The following is a 25,092-nucleotide window of genomic DNA, read 5'->3' as shown; positions in this document are numbered from 1 at the left end:
TATTCTTAGTTTTGTTATAATGTGAAAATCAAACAACATGATGAAACAATAATTATTGCAGATTTTCACTAGGGAAATAATGGGAAATAATTGTAAACAAAACCACTCCATCACATCCCTACGACACAAATTAAAGTCTAGACTTTTCACATTAAAATACGTTATTTTTATCTATTTCAATCTATTCTGAATAATTTCAAACAATTTCAAATCAAACGGTCATTTTTCTTATTTGCCATGAAAAAAAAAATATTTTCATTTCTTATTTTAAACAGATCGATTGTTTTTCAATGGTCGGTGCCTGTTAGCATTTATAAAACCGTGTTTGCCAGAAAAAAAGCTACATAGAACAGGAAAATAGCAATGTCTTAGAATAACTTCCAGTCCCTACATGTATTTTCTAATTTATGTTGTAACGTGGTGTAATGCAAAGTGGTAATTCCTGAATACTAATTTGTACCCATCAAGCATCTGGGGTTAATAACAAATCTATGGACAGTAGGCTCTTTTTCTTTACTCACAAAGTATTCACATAAATCATGTTTCATTTATGAAAAATGCTCATTGCTGGCGAATGTTAAACATTGATCTCTAGGTTTTCAATTATTTAGTTGTTAGTTTACTTTCTGATCTCGCAAATCTGACATTCTTATTCATATTTCGCCTTCGGTCTCAAGTAATGAATTAGCTTTACTTCTCTATGAGGGGTGAAGCTTACATATAATATCTCTGTTTAAAGAAACAAACTATATAACCACCTATAGCTGGCCAGTGACCTTGACCCTAGTATATAAGCACCTGTTCCATAATAACTTGTCATTATTTTTCTAGAGGGTTGAAGTGAACACTTCACATAAGTTCTTTTTAGTTATTTTATTTTTATCTTAAATTTGGCAGAAAGTTATTAAAGTTACATTAACTTGTCTACGATGTACGACAAGTTCTAATGTTATTTTGTTATTTACAAATAATAATTCCTCAATTGTCTACGATGTATGACAATTGTTGATGGAAATGAATTTAAAAATTTCTTGTCTACGATGTATGACAAGTGTTCATGGAAATTAATTAAATATTTTATTGTCTACGATGTATGACAATTTTATATATTCATTAAGTTTTTGCCTAATAGCACATGTGTTACTTAATTCATACTCCTGTTTGTTAAACAGGTAGATATTTAAAAGTATTTCTATTCATCTGAAGGTCGTGAGTACTTTTCACAATTTACACGTGTTTTACCTGCACAGGTACACATTTTTGTATTACAATGGCTGAATTTGTTTATGCAAATGTATTGTTTTTGCAAGATGTTTAGAATGATGTTTACACTTACAAGGGTGATGGTTATGATTTTCATCATCTCTGGAATGTTTTAGAAATTAAAGATGATAAATTTAATAGGAATACAAGAGGTATTTTGAATAAATCCTCTTCTTAAACAGTTATAAAACCTAGTAGTTTTATAATAGATCATAATGGCATGGCAATTGGAAATAATTGACAAAGCAACAGAACCTGTAAAAAGTAAGTTTTAAAATCTAGTATTACTTGTATAACTTCAAAATCTATTTGATTTGTGATTGTTTCTAACGAAAGTGCTGTTGAGATTTAGATAGGCATGTATATTGATACATTTACTATTTATTATTAATGTATTAAAGAACCTGTATGAATCATGAGGTTTGAGACAGTTTCACTGCCTTTAACTCTAGCAGAGTTTGTAGAGAAACCTGCTGCTATATTTGAATTTTTGCCATTAGAGGCTTACTGTAATGAAGATTTAGTTCTAAATTTTGATCTTATCTACTGAATTGATACGGTGTATGTACCTCCTTTTGGAGTATGTGCCATGGCTGATGATAGTCCAGCCGGAGTTGAATTTGATACGTCTTTTGATCCTGCATTAAGGTCTTTTGATCCTGCATTAAGGTTTTCAGAAGCCTTTAAGGCTTCTTTTAGTGAGATTAATGGTCCATTATCTCATCCTGTTTGTTGAACAGTTTAATCATGATTTTGATAAAATCAGGAATATATAAAGTTCTTAGAGGAAATACTATCACACTGAGAACTGTGACAATCCTAGTGTGTCTAGGATAATTAAAAAATTGAAATGGCAATGCCTAGACAGGCCCACTCTGTGGTTTCAAAGATGCAGGAAACCCAGAGATACTTTATTAAGGGGTTGATCATCACCCCTATTGTTGAGTTTGCTATTTCTTGTTGTAGGAATGAGCCATTGGATCTTGATAATACAAGGATTTTATTGTAAAATTATATTTGTTTGTTTTACCATGGTTTTCTGGTTAAACCCATAGGAGATGCTCAGAAATATTTAGATGATAAAACTTATTTGTAATTCTGTTGTGATAGTTGCTTTATCACATTTCTAGTTATGATTGCAAAAAGCAAACTTAGTGTTTATACAAAGATTCTTAGCAAATTATAGATTCCGTGGAAGAGGTTCCAGGTCTAGCAATTAATTTACTACCAGCTGTTATGGGAAAGGCAATATCAGTTTTTTAACTGCAGAGGCTCTGTTGGTCAACAGGGCGACTATACTACATGTAGTAGGCAATTCCCTTCATTGAGAGGGAGACGTTTCCAAAAAGGGAACAGAGAATCTCAAAGAGGTCACATTTCTCAACCAGTTGCTATATATACAGTAGATAACTTAAATATTATGATTTGGAAAATGTTACTAATGATCTATTGATATTAGATTTATTAAGAAATGGTTATAAAATTATTTTTAATGATGTACCACAAGGTTTATCCTTTTTGAATTAAATACATTTCACCTTTCATAAGGATGAATTAATTTCAGAAGTCCAAAAATTGATAGCTAAGAGAGCTATTTAAAAGGTTGATCGATCAATGGAAAATCAGTTTATTTCCTATATTTTCTTGGTTCCTAAGAAAGATTGGTCTTCAAGGCCTGTATCTATTTGAAAAATTAAAACAAACTAAGTTTGTGGCTTATCAGCATTTGGAGCAGGACCATTTATCTTTTGTTTAGATGTAATTCTTTAGAATAATTATCTATAGATAGAGCTAACATCTATAGATCTCACAGATGCATATTTAAGTATCATTTATGTTTATATCACAATTTCCTGATTTATGTGGAAAAGACATTGATATGATATTTATGGTTTTTTTTTTTGTTTTGGATTGGCTTCTGCATCAAGAGTTTTTACTAAGGTTTTAATTAAAACCTGTCTATGTATTTATGAAATAATGTCATTTGAAGTATATACATGCTATAGTTTATACATTGATGATTATTTTATTATGGATCAGAGTTTAGATGATTGTATTGTGAATACAGAAGAAGTGGTGCAAATGCTTGATAAGCTGTGCTTCAGAAAAATTTTGAGAAGTTGGTACTCATTCCTTGGAAGCACATTGTTTTCCTTTGTCTCATTATTGATACTGAGCTATTTAAGTTTTTTCTGACAGATGAGAAATGGTAAAATTATCTCCCTTGGGAAATTCTTTTTAAATAGAATTGTGTAACAGTATTATAGATGTTTTACATCATTTATTGGTCTTGTGATGAATGCTTTTAATGCAGTATCTGTGGCATGCATGGGAATGTTACATTGCAGAAACATGGCGAGAAATAATGTTGAAACACTGTATAGTTGTTACAGTGTTTATTATCATCAATAGGTGAAATTTTTTAACAATTTAAAATCAGAAATTAAAAATTTGATTTATAGACCCATCCAAATAAGTTTTTGGGTTGTACCAGATTCCTCTGACATAAGGATTTGGGATCCAAATTTGAAGAAAATGTTTCTGTTGGTAGACGGAGCTTCTTTAAGAGTATGCACTCATTTCATATAGATTTCATAGTATTGTTGGCTATAATATTCTTCTGGAGAAAAAGTTTTAGTCACAGAGAGTTATACAATCAGAAGATACAATTTCAGTAGCTTTTATTATGCAATAGGAGGTGTAACCTCTTTGTCACTTAACATGCTTACTACAAATATTTCATTATTTGGGCTTGGTGTTCAAGAAAGAACATTTTTATCACAGCTCTTTATATTCCTGGTAAGAAAATTTTTGATGCTTATCATATGTCTAAAAAATTTACAGATTCAAAAGGATGTCAATTGAAAGAAGATATATTTGTTTTGTTGTTATTACGTTTTCATTTTCAATCTGTAGATAATTACTTCGTTGTCTTTTGACCAACAAGCTTGACCTTTCAGAGATGTTTTTATTTTCATGATCAGAATTATGACCTTATATTTTCCCATCTTTTTCATTGTTGGGGATATTTATAAAGAAAATTATTAGTGATAAAGTTCAGAAGGCTCTTTTGATTATCCTTTTTGGCTTGCTCAGAGTTGGTTTTCTTTGCTAAGACCAATTTTAATTTATTTGCCAGTTAAACTGTTAAGCATAAAAATTAGTAACAATGTTACATACTGAAGATAATGTCTTTCCGTCAGGAAGAGACTTAATTTAACTGTATATTGTAAAAAATTAAAGTGAACCAACACCTGAAGGGTTGATTGTGCAGTAGGGTAAAAACGTGTGTATTATACTCAGAAATCACTTTAATATAAACAGGAGATTTCAGAATCATTTGTAAAATATATTTACACTTCATCTTGGAGACCATGCATCTATAATCAAGCATTATCAATATTTTTTTTGAGAAATTTCATTATTTGGTGTGTTCAATTAGAGAACCAATTCCTTATCACCATCTAAAAAGGATGTTAGTCACGGATTATTGAAATTTTTGTAAAACACAAGCTTTTCATATTCAGCATGTTTAATGTGAATTTTTCTTGGTCTATGTTGAAACAGACTTTATCCTTTAAGAAATAGATTTTACTGAATTTGTTTGTTTACTACATGTATTTGTGGAAGGTTGCTTAAACCTGAATCTGCAATTGAAGAGTTAGATACTCTTTCACTTGGGAGATGAATTTAGCGCTATCTTTTTTAAGTTCTTAATATTCATTGGAGTATTTAACATTGAAACTGTCTTTTATACTTGTGTCTTTATTTGCCTTGACTACATCTGCCTTGAAGTACTATCTTTATCAGCTGTAGATTTACATTCTATGTCTTTCATTCAGAGACATGGCACTTTATTTTTTCATATACATGAGTTTTTGAAAAATACTAGATCTGTTAGTTAGTTTACCTAATGAGGTGATCAAAGGTTTTGATAAACCAAAACTTTGTGTTGATTAAGACAATGATTTATCATGTTTTGTGTACAAAATAGGTGAGAGAATTCATCTAAGTCTTTTCGTAAAGTTTAGATAGTTAGAGAGAGTTCTAATTTTATCCGAGGTTTTAAGGTTAACTCATTTGGAGGAACCTCTTCATAAGTGCATTTAGCTTCAGGATGTTCTATTAAGGACATTATGGCAACAGTTTTGTCTGGACATATGGTAAAACTTTTTACAAGTTCTATAACAGGAAAGTAAATAATATCAGTACTAAAACACTTTTCTTCAGTTGTAGTTACTGGATGATCTTGTGATTTTTATCCTTTATTAAATGTTGGCATTTATATAAAAATTGTTTTTAGTTTGTGTCTACACTTTAAACAAGCTAATTCATTACTTGAGACCGAAGGCGAAATATGAATAAGAATGTTCCTTCATCCAAGCATATCTTGGATGTGCAGGATGAAGGTCATTCTTAGAATATGAGCCTGAGGCTCGAAAGTAATTAATTCCCACCCTAGGGATTATCAGTCAGACCCACCCTTTTCCACTGGGTTTTATATTTGGTCGACACAAACTTGCTTTAAATTATGACAAGTTATTATGGAACAGGTGCTTATATACTAGGGTCAAGGTCACTGGCCAGCTATAGGTGGTTATATAGTTTGTTTCTTTAAACAGAGATATTATATGTAAGCTTCACCCCTCATAGAGAAGTAAAGCTAATTCATTACTTTCGAGCCTCAGGCTCATATTCTAAGAATGACCTTCATCCTGCACATCCAAGATATGCTTGGATGAAGGAACATTTTATGGTCATTATTGTTTGCATCCAATTGCACCAATGCATTCAAAAGATATAAACGCAACACCGTGCAAGAGTCGTTATTTTACATAAACTATTAGTATTTTTTTTCTTTAACGAAAACGAAATACGAAACCACTTCTCGCAATTCGCTTTGGGGTTATTGTGCTTGTCTTTTGACAAAATATAGCATTGTTTAAAAAACAAAACGTGTAAGAGTAATATATAAAACTGAACTAGAGTGAAGAGTTGAGAAGTAGGAATTCCGAATTTTAATTGAATGTTCTAAATCTTAGTGTATTTCTGATATATGTCACCGTCACCAGCTAATAAAAGCAAAATGGATAAACATTATTTATGTATGTGCCTGTCCCAAGTCAGGAGCCTGTAATTCAGTGGTTGTCGTTTGCTTATGTGTTACATATTTGTTTTTCGTTAATTTTTTTTTACATAAATAAGGCCGTTAGTTTGAATTGTTTTACATTGTCTTATCGGGGCCTTTTATAGCTGACTATACGGTATGGGCTTTGCTCATTGTTGAAGGACGTACGGTGACCTATACTTGTTAATGTCTGTGTCATTTTGGTGTTATGTGGATAGTTGTCTCATTGGCAATTATACCATATCTTCTTTTTTATATAGTAGCTCTTTCTAATTTTGAAAACAATATTTCTCTTGCTTCGTTGATAAACGGGCACTTACAAAATAGAGAATACTATCCTCACCAAGATGACCATAGCTGCTTGCGGTATTGGGTTTAATATTGATAATATTTAAATCTGCATTTGAATAACTGCACCATTTTACTCAACTGCACTGGTATTAAACTGATAACCGTAACTGGAATTACGACTATCCCAATATGGCGACGACAGATATATGTAAAATCTTCACAGCCATTTTTCTCAAATGTAGCATGTTTTTGTCAATAGTTAGTCAGCTGCAAGATTTTCTATACCATTAAATCGTATTTGAATCGTAATGGTGCACTGTAATAGTCTAAGCGCTTTGAAAATTGCCGTTGAAAAATTCTGCTAAGATCTGTTACAGAATAAGGTTGTCAAAGTTGATAAAAACGCTTGGTACTTTTATATACTTTGTGGAAAGATAGAAAAAAAAACACTATAATTTTCGTCAGAACTCAAAGATTCTTCGATATGTCCCATTGTCGTCTGAATACTTTTTAAGATGAACAATTTAAAAATTTTATACCAAACATATAAAATTTTACTCGGCGTTTATAAATAGCATTGAAAGTACAATATCTTATAAACGATAATCATTGATCAAATTAATGTAAATGAGCCACTCTTTCTCAGGTTGAGATGGAATATGTTCGTTATTTGATTTAACGAGTTTAACAATCGAAACCCCTGCAATATCGTCTTATGACAAGCACGAAAAATGGCAAAACTAAACTTCCAACAGCGGACAATGATTTCTAATTATACGATATTCTTGCAATGGATGTTTTAAATGCAACGCAGAACTTATCAAGTAAGACATTTCAAATATGAAGTCACATGCACGAAAAAGTTTGTCTGACAGCATATTTCATCTTGGCCAAAACTCCCCCACCCCTACCCTGTAAAAATTTAATGGTATCTCCCTAGTGTTGATTTCGACCTCGAGCTTTAATTGTAACCGCAGAGAAATAGTCAATTGTAAGTCGATGTGCCTCTATCCTCCACCAACACAAAACCACAAGCTGAGTGAGGAGACTTTCTTGCTATAAGACGTCTAGAACTATTTTCAACTTTGTCGTCTTATTTTTAAAATTATGTCATTGATGATCTGATCACTACAACGCTTTAACAAAATATTTGTTCTCGTGAAAACTAAGATTTGTTTAACTTTCAAATTTTATCGTGGTCTCTTCTCATGATATAGCGGCTATTTGTATGTTGGCTTTACAGCTAATTTCCTTATGCATGTAAAGCGAAACTTTGGTTGGCTTGCTTGCTTAGTTTGTATATTTTACAATTGTAATTGGGATAATGTTCAATCAAATTTAAATATAATATATACAGATTAAAATATGCCTCTATATTGTTTGAAGATGTCAATGTTATTTACAAAGCTTGAATCCATGTTTATACAAACTAAGCAAGGAAGCCTATCAAAGCTTTACTCTACAAGCAGTAGGAAATTAGCTGTAAAGTCGACAAGATAACAGGTTAATGTATTCAAGTGAATTTAAGATCGGTTGCAATTACAATGGTTCAATCAATCTTATCTTTGATGTGCCATATTGGCATCTTTATAAAATAAGACAGTCCATGCGTGACCCATGGCATTAAATATTATGCATGTCAGTGGATATTTTCTTTGTGAAGCTAGCACTAATAAGTAAGTAAGTAAGTAAGTAAATTATTTATTATAGTGACATGTGTTTTTCACAAAATATTATATAATACAGTGAGATATAAAAACAATAATTAGAACACCCGACCCTTTGGGTCTATAAGTCACTTTAAGCATGAATTACAATGGTACGACGAACAAAAATAAATAAATGTTATCGAAAATTTTCATCAAACATTTGTTTTCTCTTACTAATAACATATATTATTAACGTGTCTGAAATATTTTGAAAAGTGAAATTAAACTCTTGAACAGATCATTTATGAACGTCGTTTGTGTGAATTCACTTTTCGGGATTCGAGGAAAAAAACATTTAGCAAACACTGTTGAGGAACACAAATAAAGAAATAAGTCTGTATCATAAACTTAATTTGTTAATATTTGCAACTCTTAAAACCAGCTGATATATTTTTTTTTGTATTTCTTCATGCTAAATAACCTAACAAATGGGGATACATGTATACACGACTTCCCAAATTTAATCCAAAATTCAACTACGTTACCCAACACTTTTAATATTGAAACATTACAAGATATAAATATATATATTTTTTTTATCAAATTTGAATACTTGGAGCTATCTGAAGTCTGTTCATTGGATCTCAGTCTTAATATAGGCGTGGCAATCCATCACTTTTATCCAATCAACTGTCCTTAATAATAAAGAGTGACGTGCAATTGTGTCTGTGTCAAGTCAGATAAATATAATTATTCATATTTCTGGACGTACATATGTCAGAGTTTAGGCTATTTCATTCGATAGTAGTAGATGAAAAAAAGGATTTTCTGATATTCTATCTATAATTGAAAATTTGGCATTAAATCGTAGAGGCAGTCCCACTTCATGTGAAGATAGAACGTATTCAGCTTTTTAGATTTTCTTCTGTCCACTAGCAAATGTCTGCCTGTACCACTGAAAATATATATAACTTCAGGACTAGCGAACACAGGCAACCCAGTTACTAATCTTCCTGCTTCCAACTGAAGGACATGTTCCAGATTGTTGGAATCTTGATCTATTTTAATATCATCTGGAGAAGGATTACAGGAGAATAGCATAGTAATAGTCTTGTTCCGATTAAAATCATTAAACCAAATGAATCCTTAGACCATACTAAAATTTGTTCTAAATCGCTATTTAAGACATTCGCTAATTTGTTAGGACAAGTACTTGAATAAGAAAAGGATTTTTCATCAGCACACAATCGAGTTAGACTTATCAAATTACCAGCTTTGTCATATACATGAATAAGGAATAGTAGGGAACCTAATACAGAGCCTTGTGGAACTCCTGCATTAGTATTCTCAAAAGGCAAATATGAACTTGAAACAGAAACGCATTTTGTATATTTGAAATACAGTGCATAACTAATTAAGTGATTAAATACGTTTTTAAATACAATTTTTTTTTCAAATACTGTGCCCACTACTGATAATAATGAGATTGGTCTAAAATTGGAAATCGGTGATTTGTACCCGGTTTTGAAAATAAATAAATGCTCAAAGTCAAATCAGTTTAAAGAAGTTTTGAAAATAAAATGGTCAAATACATTTTTTTTTACATAAAGCACAAATAAATTTACATGTTACATTATGAGATCAAAATACCTTAAATACCCCAGTCCAGAGATATCGTGTTTATTCGACTGAATATACCATATCGAGAATTTTACATTCAACTTGTCACGTAACAAGATCTGGGCCCAGGTAAAAAGATCCAGCAGGTGGTGTATATTCTAAAGTGTTTATCGCCTTCCATTATACATGCTGACGATGACATTTAGCTTTAGGGCCATTTTGTTTTCGCAAAGACAAACAAAAATTAAATAATTTTATATATATAAAATATTCTGTTGAAACATGATTTCATCATTTTTTAAAATAAAAGGTAAACAGGTAAGCATAACGTCTTCGCAATTTCTTGTTCAGATCCATGGACACAGATGTCAGAATGAATAAGAAAACACTAAATTCTTAAACAAATATATTGTAAAATGGACACCAAACATATTTTGATAGAATAGTGTACGGATAAATTTTCTTGTGTATTTTCTGTGTTCTGGAAACTTCAACATCCCATCAACAATACATAAATTAGAGTCCAAAGTTTAATAAAATAAATATATATTTTTTAAAATATCATTTGCAAGGCTGCATGCCCATTGCATCTATCGTTTTCATATATTTCTTTTCCGCCATGTATAAGTTTAATCTTTACTTTTACTTTATTCTATATATATATAATTTGTTTCAGAGATCGATTTATAAACTTTATGCTTAAAATAATTAACCGACAATATATGTATATGGTATACGGCATATATACATACATGCAGAATAATAATCCCTTAAATATATTTTAGTTGAGTGATTGTAAGTTGTTTTATTATCCAGGGTAAACTATGTCAAACATTTTTATGAAGAAAAGAGTTTCTAATTTGTAGGAAGATTTTATAACATATTTTGCACAATGTTATTTAAAGTATTATTTCCTTGTTTCAAATTAAAAAAAATAAATATTATTAAAAAAAACGTGGATTTGTTTTGTGATGAATAGAACTTACTGCGACCAATTAAATTGTATTTATAATGAGGTTTATATTTAGGTCTGTGCCAAATAGGGAAACAATAAACTAGTAAGTTGGTGACCATTTAGACCTTGTTTTAAATAGATAACACACGTCTTCAAAATTAATAGTTTAAAATAAAATTTTGGGGAGTTAAAAATTGAAAAGTGAAACGCTAAAATGTATATACAAACCTTTTTTATCACTTTCCTCTGAGCAAAGTCTTAAGGGAAATATATATTGAAACTGTAGGAGATCATAGTGGGTTTAACAACAACGAGCCAGCAATCAAACAACAAAAACACATAAGAACAGCTAGTGGGTCACATATTATTATAGTGTTCACCAATAGATAGACCTGTGTATACACAAAATGCCAATTTCTAAATCATCCCTTTTCTTTATCATTGTGAATAATTTATCCCGGAAAATAGAATACATGTACTACATGTCTTTGATTTAACAAATGATAAAAGATCTGGCGTAAAAACGTGATTCTTAATATAATTTAAAAATTGAGGAGAAAGCCAGAATAAGAAAGCTATACAATTTAAAGAATATCAATCTTAAAGTTTTACTACTTAGAGGTATATTGTCCCCCTTCTTTTAAGGCAGTGGCTATTCGTCCGGCTAGCCGGACAAATAGTAAAAAATGTCTATTCATCCGGCAAGTCGAACAAATAGCATTTTAACGGTTTTTCGCTTTTTGTCCGGCCAAAAATCATAATGATGAAGATATAGCATTGTGTTATGAAGGTTTTAAATAAAGCACGAGTTGTCTTAAAATAATTATATTGTCTAACATCGTTTTATGAAAAAGAACTCATTCTAATAAAAAAAAACAAAAAAACTTTTGATTCAGATTTTTTTTATTCTAATATTCTAAAGGAATTTGGGTAGGAAGGGGGGGGGAGGGTGTGATTCTCTCTTTTGTAGTTCTGCTTATGAATTTTATGTAAGGTAAAAAGTCGGGCCAATTATTATTGGCTTTATCTATGATTCCAAAAGATCCTGAATTTATTGTTTCTGTGAAGTTTGGTTAAAGTATGATTATGCACGATTCTTAATTAGCGTAAACGCCAATTATTGGACAAGCAACCCAACGAGAAAAATATAATTTAAGGGCATATCAGTGTATCCAACAGTTTCAGGGGAGGTAATAACAAACGTAACCGTCGTCTATTGTTTCCCGTCATTTCACGGTGTTTCAACGACGTCGTAATGGCCGTCTGGAAATGGCGGTTTCTTTCCTCAAAGGAAAGGGTACGGCGGGAATCGGCAAAAAACTCATATGATACAGTATATTAACAGAACTAGAACTCAAAACTTAAAAGATATCTTTGTCCTCTTGGTCTATTATAAATGAACTGCAATTATCTTGATCATTACTAGACCATACTCACTTAAGTTTCCGTTTTATTAAAAATCATCATTACAGTAGAAAACAACGAGAGCAAATGCGCAATGATTTATTATTGCATTAGAATGCAACACAAACTTTTCCGATATTTTGTCATTCAGGATAGAAAACTCAAAGTCTGGTTTTACTTGAGAAAGATGAAGAAAAAAAATGGTTTCTTGAGAAAAATAAGATACATTAGTCATGCATCTAGCTTTGCGTTGAAGTGCTAATATATACAGTAGCTCTTTAAAGGAATACGACCTTTAACCGGTAAACAATGTAAAACAAAAGATGACACAGTATTCAGATTTGTGCGTTTTTCGATTTACGAATAAGTCAATAAAATAAAAAAGTAATTGAAGCAAAAAAAAAAAAATACATGAAATAACGAATTAACATAAGTTTACAAATACATACCTAGGAGCATTTAATAAACAATTTGAAATGATTAATACATTTTTTACATATTATTGTAATTTATGTTTATGTTCCCGATATGGAGTTCTTCTAAAATTAAAATCACTTGAATGGGTATTTCTGGTGTATTTAATAGTTATCCCATAAGGACGCAGTGTTTTAGTGTAAGATCACCCCGATGGCCAGAGGCCAGAGGGTGATCTAACACTGACACACCAAGTCCGACTGGGATGACTATTTTACATCCCAGGTGTTTTATATTAGACTAAAAACCATTTACAATTCATAAAATCTAGTTAAGAACGCCACACAACCATAACAATATACTTTATATATTACTATATCATGTATATGATGTATACCCTTTTTGACCCCCAAACACGACGAGTAGATATCAAACAATGTCAACTTGCCCCACTTGCCAATCGGCCCATACTATATCGCCACTTATAAAAATATCGTCCCACTCTTGTTTACCGACTTGCTCACTTTGAAAAAGTGTAAAATCAAATTGAACATGTTGAACAATCAGTCTGAAAACTCATTAATTAACAAAAAAAGTTAAAACCCCACTGAATAAAGGTCTGACAACTCGCCCCACTTATAAAAAGATCTTGCTTCCTTTAAGTATATCAAATTACTATTATTTCGTATCCAGTCGTCCTGGTGTAGTGGTATGTGTCGCGGCTTGATATGCTAAAGGTCTTGAGTTCGAATCCCAGCATATACACCGGATTTTTTTCTACGTGAATTTTGATAGATAGTCTTTTCCGTATCATTAATTATAAGTTTTATAGTGGATTTGACATTCCCGCCAAAATGTTACAGAACAAAGGAAAGCATGCATAACAAAGAAACTCAAACTGGGGTGATCTGGTAGGTATGATCCGGCTCAGATCACCCCTGTTAGAACAAAGGTGCTGGGATGTAATTAATAGTTATCCCATAAGGACGCGGTGTGTCAGTGTAAGATCACCCCGATGGCCGGAGGCCAGAGGGTGATCTAACACTGACACACCAAGTCCGACTGGGATAACTATTTTACATCCCAGCTGTTTTAGATTAGACGATAAACCATTAACAATTCATAAAATCTAGTTTAGAACGCCACACAACCATAACAATATACTTTATATATTACTATATGATGTATAGCCTTTTTGACCCCCAAACACGATGAGTAGATATCAAACAATGTCAACTCGCCCCACTTGCCAATCGGCCCACGCTATATCGCCACTTTATAAAAATATCGTCCCAATCTTGTTTACCGACTTGCCCCACTTTGAAAAAGTGTAAAATCAAATTGAACAATCAGTCTGAAAACTCACAAATTAACGTTAAAGGTTAAAACCCCACTGAATAAAGGTTTGACAACTCGCCCCACTAATAAAAATATCTTGCTTCCTTTAAGTATGTCAAATTACTATTATTTCGTATCAAGTCGTCCTGGTGTAGTGGTATGTGTCGTGGATTGATATGCTAAAGGTCTTGAGTTCGAATCCCAGCATATCTACTGGATTTTTTCTACGTGAATTTTGATAGATAGTCTTTTCCGTAAAATTAATTATAAGTTTTATAGTGGATTTGACATTCCCGCCAAAATGTTACAGAACAAAGGAAAGCATGCATAACAAAGAAACTCAAACTAGGGTGATCTGGCAGGGGTGATCCGACTCAGATCACCCCTGTTAGAACAAAGGAGCTGGGATGTAAATAAATATTTCATGCGTGTTTAGGGAGATATTGTAATTAAATGTTCTTGTACTGTAGTTGATAATGTCTGAAACGTTTTATCTGTTTTGGCAATACATGCATTGGCTAGATGGCATTGACGTACACCTCTCCTGATATGTAGGTTCATCCAAATAATAATTGATATAATGTTATTCACGATTTAAAACCAAAAGATGTTTTCGATTACTTGGTGAACATGTCAACATATTCAAACCCCACACGCTTGTAATTTTTAGAACAAACATCAAATAACGGCATTACAAACTCATCCCAAATTCATATTGTATTAAGAGAAATTTACTGATCAAGTCACTTCGTACGTGGATACATTCGTGTGACGCACAGTTCACTAATTATGTTGTGCTGTATTTGTGTTCGTTGCTATTCTGTTGTTGGTATGTTGATATGGACAATCATATTATTTAATTGCACTATTCAAAGAGAAGACTCTAAAATAACGATCAAGAGTTGTTGTCTTTTTTTTCGAAACTATGTTGTTGAAGTCCTTTCTTAAACTGCAAGTGATAAAAAAATATTATAAAGTTGTCTCTTTTAACATCGAGTTTTTTTTTTTTTGTTATTTACAGACCCAAAATTCAAACACTTCAAACTTTCTGTGTACTATACTTAGTTGTGCAGAGGTTCCATCCTATTTTATACATTGCTAACCTTTACCGCTTATACAAAAACAGCCATTCAAATTGATTATAAACCGTATAACGGGTTACTTTCACGGATGTAAAATTTCGCGATTTAGGGGCTTCAAAGTATATAAACAAAAATGGCGGTTTTCATTTTGGTGGATTCTTAAATCCAAATTAAATATTTTGGCGTAAACTGTTATTTTTGCATATAAAATATTGAAAAATTGACAATAGTTATCAAAAGTACCAGGATTATAATTTTATACGCCAGACGCGCGTTTCGTTTACATAAGACTCATCAGTGACGCTCAGATCAAAATAGTTCAAAAAGCCAAATAAATACAAAGACAAGCAAGTTAATTAATTTATTTATCTAAATGACGTCTTATGCATTGATCTTGACCAAAACTTTAGTGTCCTTACTACATGTACTAATTAGGTTATAAAATTATCAAGACTGATTTACAACTCATTTATAATTTGACACTAGCTAATAAGGGTACGTATCTGATAGAGTACCCTACTCTCAATATCTATTTGACATTAATTGATTTACAAAGTGCAAAGTATATACGCAGGAGGTTTGACATGCCAACAATCAGGTTCAATCCTCAATCTCTTTCTGAAAATGTCTTAAAGTTTAATCGATAAATGACCATTGAATATTGGTATACTACTATAGCCTGAATGAGACTACATATTTGAAATGTGAAGAACACAGCACTGTATTTAAAACGCATACTACAGCGTGTGGGCATTAAAAACAAGAAAAGGTGGTTGCTGGTAAAGTAATATAGCATTAAGTGCCTGAATCAAGGCATGCTATGGAATCAATGTGTTGTTCTCTATTATTTTAGTTTATTTCCTTGTTTGTATGTTTAACCATTGTTGGTTTTCTGATGTACTCTAATGTATTATTTGGTCGATGTCATTTGTTTTGGGGATAATACATACGAAAGAAAAAAGAAGATACCTTCGCATTATCACAACTTTTCATGAATGATTTTTGTCTGGTATCAACTTTGAAATAAGTTAAAGGAAAATTGAGAGAATTGAATATGTTACAAATGGAACATTACAACATGCATCGGACGAATATGACTTCTCTTCATTGATCGCCATAAATAGAACTCAAAACAGAATTGGACATGTTGTAATGGTAAATATATCCATGATAACTTTTTTTTATATTTAATTGAAATTTAAGTTGTTTTTCTATATTTAATTGAAATTGTAAGTTCTTATTTTTTTATAATATCTTTATTCTCTATAGAAATTAGGAGATGTGATTAATTAGACAATTACATGTATCAATCAAAATTCGGTTGACAAAGATATAAGCAGTTATAAGCAACTTTGGACAAAACAAAGAACCCATACCGTATAGTTGGAAGGCGTAGACTTGTTTGTGAGCGTTCAACTCTAGCCGAATCAGGAACAATTGTGTAACAGTACAACATAAGAAACAATTTTGAAATCATTTGTAAACGTTTATCTCATCAGATCAGTAGAAAGCTATTGCATTTCTATCATATATACAATGGAAGACAATAATGAACTAAATTTTTTAAGTCAAATACTATTAAGCACATACATTGGTGTAAGCAATTATTTTTGTTTTTAATTGTTTTTAATTGTGGATTAAGACTTCAGGTCATTTGTTTCTGCAATCGTATTCTTTATAGGGATGATGTGAAAAGAGCAAAAAAACTGCAAAAAAAAAAAAAAAAAAAACTTTTGATACTTCTAATTCTATTTATACATGTCTGTCAATTTTGATGACTTGGGAGAGTATTCAATATTTTTTCTCAGTTAAAAGGCGGTAATTTGTATGTTGCCAAGTAACACACACATGTTGCAATAGCCATACAGTATTTTGTTGTTATGATCAATGATCTAAATATAGAAGTTTAATAGAGTGACAATAATTGATTTTCATTACATCGCAGTTATAAATGAATGTCATATTGATTTGGTTAATTGTGATACCGAAAGTAGAATTTCCTATAAGACATGTTGGATTTTATGTAAGCGTCTATTGTCTAAAAAGACTGCCAATATTATGTTTAACTTGTTTTAATTTTTAGATGACATGTGCTGTGCAATGTGTTGTGCAATGTGTTATAGCACTACAGTATTTTTTGCTATGATCATGCATCTAAGTGAAGAAGATTAACATAACAAGACAGGTAGGTTTAAATTATATCAAAATTTTAAACAAATGAGAGACTGGACTTAACGGGATCGAAAGTAGAATTATTAAATGTATATAAAAAGTATAGAATGATTTTGTGAGGCCAGGAAAAGTTGTTTTTCATGACACATGTTTCGCATGAATGGCCATACTTTATATCTTAAATGTATATATTCAAATTTTGTAAAGTTATCATTTACTAAAACAAATTGAATTTTTTAACGACCTTGACTGACAGCCCTGGCACGGTCGGTGATATAATACATTTATACTTAATATAAACAGTAAAATAAGACGTTCACTAGAGTTCACAATATGAACCTGAATTGCCATTATATATTACATATGTTATAAACAATAAATTATATCTATATTTTACAGCCAACATGAACCGAAACTTAAGAATCGATGAAAACGGTACAGATCATAATGCGTATGGATTGAGGAAAATAAGCTTCTGGGAAAAGTACGGCGTCAAACGTTTTCCCTACCTTGGGAAGCGTAGATACTCACCATTTGCTTACCGATCAGTAGACGGAGGGATTGTCATCTCAAATGACGTTTTCGGACTGACAATTAGACAATTTGACAAAATGTATAAAGCGTGTTTAATTAGAAGGAAAACACACGAACAGTATATATTAAACCTTAGATATCCTGATAAATCTTCAGATGAATATATGGAATACCTACAGGATATTAAAAACAACGATAAAGGTAATTTTATAGTTATCTTAAAACTCCATCGACATTCACACATGTGTATTGATGTGTATGCATTATATGATATTTTCATACTATTAGTTTTAAACATAGGACACTAAATAGTCCAGGTAGGTATTTAAAATTAATGTTGGACCACTATAACTTTACATTTTACAAGAAAATGTGTTTTAATGACATAAAAGCAACTATTCTCGAAATGCACGAAACTGATTTCATCTGAATTTTTCTTTGCAAGTGATTACATTTACAGAGTATTAGAAATACTTATAGCATGGATATTCACATGCCGATTTATATTTCGAAAAAAACAAAAACAAAACCTTATAGATTCATTCAACTATACGACACAACCCCGTAAAAGATCAATAATTTGTACTTGTGTTTTTATTAACACAACTAGTGATTCTGAAACATTTAGGTCATCTCGTAAAAGATGGAAGGAAATGCGAGTGTGATATTTATTTGACGTGTCTATGTCCTTTTAAATCACGTTATTGTGTTATCATTGTATGGTACAAATTTGTTTTATTATCTTGCATTTTTTCTGATATGGTTTGTCGTATGCCTTTTTGTGTGTCCTTGTAACATATGATGTCGCGGCTCTGTTCGTATACGTCCCGCTATTGTGTTATTGGTCTACGGTAAAATTGTTGTATTCTTGTCCTTCATTTTTGTATATATAATTTGTCTATATACAATTGAGAATATAAATGGGGAATGTGTCAAAAAGGCAACAACCCGACCAACTTATATGCTTTGTTGTGTTTCGTTGTAACACATGGCATTGCTTTGTACTGATACATGTACATATTGAAATTTTGTGATCTTTCCATGATTAATTTTTGTTCGTTGCCTTTAATTCATCAATGTGCTTTGTATAACACAAAGTTGACTGCTGTACTTCATTTTTTGACATCTTACCAATTATGTACACTATTTTATTTTGTTCATTGTCCATGTGATGAGATGTAATATATACAAGTGAATGGTTTACCTATCTACAAAACCAAGTTTAATACACAATTTTCTAAATAGGAAAATACATGTATCAAGTCAAAAATATGACAGTTGTTATCAATTCGTTTGATTTGTTTGAGCTTTTAATTTTGTCAGTTTACTAGGAACTTTCTACTTAAATTTGTGTAGGAGTTCAGTATCTTTGTTATTTTAGTTTTCACAAAAGCCATGGATTGACTTATACGAGCTGCACAACTGTACAACTCTATAAAAATAACTTTAAAAAATAATGAATGATATTCTCGACAGGAACCCATTGTATTTCTTTCCCAAAACCAACTTTCCTAAAATTCGTTTTTCTATTTGATAACAAATTTTCTTCATCTAAATTGATATTTATGTATTTATGGTCTTATTTTTTTATGAAGATAATGAAATATTAGACTTGATAATAATACCCTGACGCAAGTTTCTGATTGATTTTTTTTTCAATTTCCAGCAACCACTATATCTAAAAAAAACTATCTAATAATTTCCAAGCAAAAGCATGCCAAGGCACCTATAATGTATAAACAAGGTGTCCAAAACAAGTTGAACGGTTTTAGCTCAAATAGTTCACTCTTTCCATTAAATTGGGTTGTAGAACTGTTTACAAATTACATGTTAAAGAATTTTTTTCTACCTTGAAGATGATTTTTAAAAACGTGTCATAAGCAGGGGATTTTGAAAAGTGATATCTGAGTGTCAGAAGAGGGTGGGGTCGGACTGCAAAATTTCGCAATTTATCACAACATAAATTCGGGTCTACAGCGGTCCGAACTCTTGCCGAATAACTGATTCTGTGAGGCAGGTTGGATCGCGTCTTAGTCCATTAGATTTCCTGTCGTACCAATATTAGTTTGAACGCTAGGTCTCTGATTAAAAGATACACAATTAAAGGATATGAAACACAAAAATCCAAATTACCCAACGGCGGTTCCTCGACATACATGTATGTCTTCTAAACACAGCTAACGCAGTCACTCCTTTGAAAAATAATGTCAAACTGAAGGTGATCCGGTTTTCATTGAAAACGGATACATGTCAACAACAAAAAATGATATAATGTCATATTCGGTAAGTTGCACAATTGACCGAAGGTCATTCTCCCATGTAAATAATGTCTAATAAACAGTTATACATTAAGACAGAGGGATGAATCTATTGGGTTATTTTCGTATTTTCAGTACTCATAGATGTCATCAAGGCACAGACAAAGGATACGTGTCTTTCTGTTTCCGTTCTCCAAGATAACATATTACTATAAGTCATTTTTATATAATTATAAAAGGACCAACACAATTGGTAATGTAACATTGATGGTAAAAAAAGGAAAAAAAGGAGAACTATACCAATAAGCCGAAAGCAAACTAACTTCCTTTGCTCTTCTACAGAGTAGAACAAGGAAAATAAAGATCAAAATCATGAAAAGTCTGATATAAATAACGAACCACACTGATTGCTACGATAAATTAAACGGACATGTTATTATCAAAATGATGTATTGTTTATTGACAATATATTGGACATTTTTTGTGCGTACTTTTCATTAAATGAACTTGCCATTTATGATACAATTTAAAGCAAACGAATTGTTTCATATATTTTTCGTGTCCTCTTTATTGACATAGATGGACGACATTAACTAGAATCTTTAACAAACGTGACATGTTCACGCTGGCTACGATCATTAGACACACATTTAATCGTTTGAACTGCAATTTTATTGGTTTGACTTTTCTCCCTTTAAGACATTTTAATTAAAAATGTTGAGTGTGAAATGTGATAGGCGGTTAGTATATTCGTAAGAAGAGACGCCGTTTTGATGCACCAGGTATTGATTCGTTTGGTGATTAGTTCTGCTTTATTTGCTGTTACTTTTATCTGTCAGTTTTCTATTTATGAAATATTTCAACGGATAATTTATATTTTCCTAGCTTACGATTCACTGCACTAGACGCGTAGTATGTTTTACATTAAACCCAATACTTGTTTACGAATTCAAAATGATTTATCGTTTGCAATAATCTACAGTGAGTTTTTCTCCACAAAAATCATGACAATCTGAAGATACATAATTGAATAAATGTATGTTTTATAGATCACATGTCCTGGAAGGAAAATCATTCAAAGGAAAGATACTTATACGAACACTTAGTTAATACAGCTGGTACTGAAATAGACATGCGTACAAAACAACAACTCTTTATTACACAGGATATGATAAATAATACAATAACGCAAACATTAGATATTGATAAAAAAGAAATATCGAGTGGAAGTTTAGCAGAAGGTATTGATTTACCAGGTAGTGACATGGATATAATGTTTGTGATACAGAAAGGAGACGTAATACGGAATGATAGGAATATCAGACACTCAAAACAACGTACAACATTAGTTATGGAGACAGATAACGATTATCCTGGATTTACTTATCTCCGAGTAATAGCAGGAGGGAAAGTGGATGCTTACTTTAAACCATTCTTAAAAGGTTCATATCTGTCTGTGAACATATTTGTTAGTCATGTAGATACGAAAAGATTTTTGTTATCACCCCACGGCCCGTGTTTATCAGATAAAGACCAACAAACGGATTTTGCATTTTGTCTACGAAGTAAATATTTACCATTTAATGCAATACCATGGGCTACGCGTTACCGAAAGCAATGGCCGCCGAATTCCGTTATTGACCGGATAAAAAAATACGGTTGTTTGTTAGTACCTATTGGTCCAAGGACTTTGCCAGATTGTGATTTATTATGGAGATTATCTTTTTCTGTAGCTGAAAAATTACTTGTCCATTCGTTCAATTTCACTCAACTGCTATGTTACTGTCTCCTCAAACTAACATTCAAGCATATCGTTAACACGAACAAGCATGCCGAAGGTTTATTGTGTTCTTACTTTCTGAAGACAGCTTTATTCTGGGTTTCAGAAGAAGTTGATATAGACAAATTTCAATTATCTAAATTATACTTGTGTTTTTCTCACTGCCTAAGAAAATTGATAATGTGGGTAAATAATTGTCATTGTCCGAATTATTTTATACCAGAACAGAACATGTTCCTAGGAAAGATCTGTCCAGATAACAATACAATATTACTCGATATATTGTGTAGTATAAAGTGTGGCGGAATTGATGTATTATTGCATTGTTTGTATCAATACGACAACGGACGTTATGGTTTATTAAGTACACAGCTTAAACCTTCATTTATTATGTTAGACTTACTTTTTTACAAGATATCTCATATAGATTTCGCTGATATGTATGACGTATCACACTGTTTGAAATAACTTGAATTTACTGAATATTTACTGAAGTCGAAATTGTCTAAATTTATTATTGATGTTTGCAAATGTCATCATGCTGAAATAAGTCAATATGCAGCGCAAATGCTACCAGCACCAACAGTAAAAACCGATTGGTACAACTTGCACAAACGCTATCACAGGCATTTACATGACGGTATTAGGACAGATTCTGTCTCGGGCTGGTTGTTTTACGCGTCGTTTTATTACGTAACAGGGCAGTTCAATGTTACATTGAAACTTACGGATTATGTTCTTTCAAAGTACTCACCTAATATGGTAACAATTGGCTGTCTAAATTACGATGACAGACAAGTCAAAAATTACCAAAACAGTGTACATTCAACAATGACACTTCAGAATAAAATGCGCATTGCAGTTGTAAGCTATGTCAATTACATAAGGCATTCATCATTAATACCAAAGGAACTTCAGTTAGAGGTGAAAGACCAGTCTATATGTTTAACTACACCTGATTTGTGTCACTGTCTTAGATTTCTCTGCTATCATCATATTGGAGATAATTGTAACAGACAACAGGCTTTGTGTGATTTGATGTCAACAGTTAGAGATATTAATTCATTGGATGTAAACTGCCTATCTAATTCATTAACAATACTTGGAGTATGCTTTCAACTATCCGGTGATAAAGACGCAGCCTATCAGTGTTATGTGGAAGCTTTACAATGTGAAGGCATCAAATGTGCTACAGCAGAAGCGAGGCGTAATCAAATATCAAAATGAAAAAAAACAATCTGTTTGTTTTCCATCAGATACATTATTAGGCAATATATTAACAAATGATTATACAGTAAGAGTACAAATGATGCATTTTATTAGTGTTATGACAGTGCTTCGAATAGCAAACGTCGAGATGTCTATGATATTGATGTCAATGGGTAAACTCATAAAAAATACCACGATTAACATTTTTTTTGTTTAAATATTCTGATTTGAACATCACTGACGGGTCTTATGTAGACGAAACGTGCATCTGGTGTACTTTATAATCCTGGTATCTTCAATAACTAGTTAAGACTTTGAAAGTGAGACGCGCATTTTGTTTTCAACCAGCCCATCAATAACGTCGAAATGATTAAAAGATCAATTTGGAAAAAAACACATTTAGTCTATTCTATACTGTTGTTCGTCCTGGAGGATTAGTATTATTCCCAGACACGAAATGCATTCAAAGCTGGGTGTTTCTATAATTTCAAAATTGCCATGTTATACAAACATGTAAACAAAATATGAAAATCGTTAAACTCTCGACCTATATATAAGTATTGTGCTATCGGAGGTAAAATTGGTAACTTACTTAAAATGCTCGAACAAAGAAAGAAAAGAAGTGGCGCTTTTCTTGTGGAAAATAACATTATAAAAAATGTATTTGTGAAATAAAATACCTCATGTAGGTATTTTAAAAAAAATGTTGTTTTTACATTTTAACAATACGATCCTTAAAAAAAGTTGTTTTTTTTTGGTAAAAAAAGTGTATTTGTTAATAATAGAGTGAGAAATCTGAATGCCATGGCAAAATTATATCCATTTTAACAATGTAATGAGGAAATCGATACAAAATGAATGAATGACAAGAAACAATGAGCTGATGTGATGTTCCTTTTTTTTTTATTTCCCCATTATATTCAGACATAAGACAGGAAATATTATTTTATTTGAAAGTTTATAATCAACGGTACCAAAGGACACTGAATTACTATTGAATGGATCAAATCTCAACTGACATTATAAATATTCGTATTAAGTAACAGAGCAAGTATCTTTGATTTATGTGTGTATTATGTATCAGATGTATTGAATTTAACAAGAAGACAGATTAATGAAAGCACTTGTTGCTTGTTTTTTAAATTCTATATGTGAATGTGTACATACAATGTACAAATACTATTCATAATAAATATTGAGTACACCGAATACATGCGATTTTTAAATCGAACAATGAGTAACTTCTCAATAAATCTTTAGTATAAATAACTATATAGTTGGTTTCTTGTTGCTTACTGCGTTTCGTAGTACCATTACTGGTAGTCGCTTACATTGTTGTTTTCGATTGGTATTTTTTTGTCAAATAAGCAAGCAAACCAAAACGTCTACCTTTATTTTCTAACTCTGTCCTGTATTTGGCCTTCACTGATGAGTCTTTTTTAGACGAAATGTGCGTCTGGTGTATATACTAAATTTAGTCGTGGTATCTATGATGAGTTTATTTACAACCACTGGGTCGATGCCACTGCTGGTGGAGATTTTTTTCCCCGAGGGTATCACAAGCCCAGTAGTCAGCACTTTTTGTGCTGACATTAATTAGGTCTTTCCACTTTTCCGTGGAAAGACCTATTGGTTTTCTTCTGATTATTATTATTATTTTTTTTCTTCCGCCAACGTTTTGTTCCTCCGCAATTTTTTTGTTTCGCAAGATGTCGCTTAGACATATGGTATATGATATCGAACAGTTATTACGCTTTTGTAACTGACACCGTGTAACCAAAATCTTTCCCATATAAGAGTTATCTCCCCGAACACTGTTTTTCTTGTTATCGCGTAATCTTCACAACCGTATAAGAAACCGACAAATTTATTTTTGCAAATTGCTCATTACATCTTCAGGATGTGCTGTTTTATTTTGACCGAAGCCGTATAGAGATTCCATATGAGAGTTATTTCCCCTTCTGTATTTGAAATTTTGAAATTTATTTTAAACTG

General features: G+C 31.7%; 1 long non-coding RNA gene across 1 annotated transcript; it reads left to right on the top strand.

Annotated features, from left to right (window-relative positions):
* Positions 1–17,152: 17,152 nt before the first annotated feature.
* Positions 17,153–24,201, top strand: LOC143055382 (uncharacterized). The gene is made up of 3 exons (XR_012972010.1): positions 17,153–17,329; positions 17,716–18,051; positions 21,158–24,201. It is a non-coding gene; the product is annotated as an uncharacterized LOC143055382 (long non-coding RNA).
* The last annotated feature ends 891 nt before the right edge of the window (positions 24,202–25,092 follow it).

The sequence above is a fragment of the Mytilus galloprovincialis genome, chromosome 12 (genome assembly GCF_965363235.1).
Source record: "Mytilus galloprovincialis chromosome 12, xbMytGall1.hap1.1, whole genome shotgun sequence".
In the NCBI taxonomy this organism is placed as follows: domain Eukaryota; kingdom Metazoa; phylum Mollusca; class Bivalvia; order Mytilida; family Mytilidae; genus Mytilus; species Mytilus galloprovincialis.
This window is presented reverse-complemented; position numbering and strand designations above follow the sequence as displayed.